The following is a 2,543-nucleotide window of genomic DNA, read 5'->3' on the forward strand; positions in this document are numbered from 1 at the left end:
GATTGTAGGACGATGCACTACACTAATCTCGCAACAGCGCTAGTACACGATTGAACATTTGGCGCCAGCAAACCACCCTTTTCAAGATGTTTACAGGAATGCCATGAAAATATAAGCGCCCCATTCCAGGGGCAGGAGACTTGGCCCCAGACATGCATGCTGATGTACGTCCATGTCCACAAACTCCGGGCTGTGGAGCTGCTGTCTGCCTGTCAACGCACCACTCAAAGCTTCCGTGTCTCCCAAGCTCGCAGCTCGATCATCTTGTCCATTGCAGCGATGTCCTCCGCCCAGCGGTTCCACAGTTCGCGGCGGCTGTCACTTTCTGAGTGTAAGTCAAACGAGGTCTGAGACACTTTGAGGCTCTCAACCGCCTTGTAGTCCTGGCACACCACCATCGTCTTGACATGCTCCCACTCATCCTCCAGGATGTTGATGAACACGTCGTACAGGGTCTCGCACGGTGGGGTTCGCGGTGGCATATTGCTGATGCCGCGCACTAGTGCAGAGTCCATATTGAACATGTACGGGTCACCTGAGAGGTAGTAGTTCTTTGCGATGAGTGGGGCTGGCATGGTCTTGAGTTTTTCGCCGTTCTCGATGATGAATTGACGATAGGTCGAGACGGCATGAGCTGCACAGGGCACTCAACGGTCAGAAGAGACCTAATTCTGACCCTCGAAATAGCAGACCAAGGCCCCGAGAGAACTGAGCCACACACTGGCTCAAAGGACAAAGGAGAGCAGCACAACATGACTGGTTTGGCATAGGGGTATGGTGGCCAGAGCATAGACCACCTTCCTTGCAACAAAGGCCAAACAATGCAGCGTGCCTTGACAGTTGCATATCATGTGCGATAGATAATGGAAGCTTGATGAGTGGTGGCCAATCTCTATTGGTACAGCGGCGTGCAAGAGGATCCTGCAATACGATTGTTGTACGTACTTTCGAGCATTTCACTGAACTTGTAGCTCCACTTTGGGCTGACGAGGAACGACACAATGAGAGCCCAGTAGTAGAAGATGGCAGCATGTTGAGCAAGGAAGCGGTCGGTCCACTGGCGATCGCCACCCAGCGCCTCCATGATTAGAAGGTGGTGCAGCTCGTTCCACTCTTCCGCAAAGTGAACCAGCCGTAGGCCCCTGTCCGCCACCAGCCCAGGGTTTCATAGAGGTGCAGGGTCGTCGTGTACGAAAAGTACGGCATGCGAGCAACCTGAATGGAACGTGTTCATCAGCACATCCAGGCGACTCGACAAACATGAGGCAAATCAGCAAGAGGTTTTGCGAGTGACTGCTGCAAGCCAAGCATGATGCTCAGACCATCCAGCTGTGCGGTCAACAGGCGTCGTCGACCGGAGCTGTTTGCTTGGTCAAGTGCAGGCTGTGCCAGATAGCACAGAAATGACGATGATGTATGTTTTCCACCACACTCTTGCATTCAAATGGACGTTGGCTACTCAAGTGCTACTTGAGAATCAGACACAAGTCGAAGAATGGTGCAATTGAATGGTGCAATTTGAAGAACACACCGTTTCCAGGAACCAGAAGCGCTCAATTGCTTTGCCTTCATAAACGCGGTCAACGAAGAACAGCAGCACATCATATAGCACTTGCACAAAGAACGGGATGGGCTCACGGCCCGGTGAGGGGTGTGCCTTATCAAACTTGTGGATCTCCTCATTGTCGAGGGTGAACCTGAAACACCCAGGCATCACCTCTTCGTCTGGCTTGGCGAGTCGCTCCAACACATAGACAATAATACCCTGCAACAACGCCACAGGCGTCATTATTGTCCTGAACATCTTGGCATTCCTGGAGTAGAGTACGCAATTCACTTTCGACATACAAGGAAAATGACTATAGGACATGCCGCGCGTGCATCTGTGACAAGCTTGCGGTGACAAGCTATCCACGAGTTGCCTCAGAGACTTACCTGACATGCCTTTCCAGAGCCATTTACGACAATGCCAGTGATAGGCACTTGGGTACATCCAAGAGATGCAGCGACCCGCCAGGCTTGTCTAAGTGGATAGCACACATTCCATCGTGGCAGAAACAAGGTGGCTGCAGGACCTACCTTGAGCTCGACAATAAAGTTTCGTGCCGCCAACACTACGACATTGCCCGGTGCCCTGCGGTGCTTTTGGGGCGCTGATACGTTGTTTCAGAGGAAGAAACACTAATCATTTCCTCTGGCTCCTCATCAATGGAGTCCAGGTGGAGTTCAGATTCCAAGGGCGGAAGCTTCTGAGTGATAGGAATATTCAAATGGGTCAGCGCATTAAGGTGCTCCAGGCTCATGTCTTGGGCATCCAACACTGCAAGTCCATTTTTTGTAAGAAACTTAGCACAGGCGGCTCAGAACAACCAGATTTCAGCGATGAATCCATCTTCATTCATGCCGGGAAGCTGGTGAGTGCCATCCAGTACCGAAGGATGAAGTTAGGATGTTGGCTCTGATGGTGTCCACACGCAGCATGTCTTGTCAGCCTCTTCTTCCCCCTTGGTGTGTAAGCAAGGTATGACTTGAGACAGCAGCTC

At 51.7% G+C, this 2,543-nt stretch overlaps 1 pseudogene; it reads right to left on the reverse strand.

Moving 5' to 3' along the window:
* Window positions 1-224: 224 nt before the first annotated feature.
* Window positions 225-1,084, reverse strand: LOC149809168 (ubiquinol oxidase 4, chloroplastic/chromoplastic pseudogene; annotated as a pseudogene).
* Between the last annotated feature and the right edge of the window lie 1,459 nt (window positions 1,085-2,543).

This window comes from Nuphar pumila, unplaced genomic scaffold (assembly GCF_984573655.1).
Source record: "Nuphar pumila unplaced genomic scaffold, dmNupPumi1.hap1.1 HAP1_SCAFFOLD_1625, whole genome shotgun sequence".
Classification (NCBI taxonomy): domain Eukaryota; kingdom Viridiplantae; phylum Streptophyta; class Magnoliopsida; order Nymphaeales; family Nymphaeaceae; genus Nuphar; species Nuphar pumila.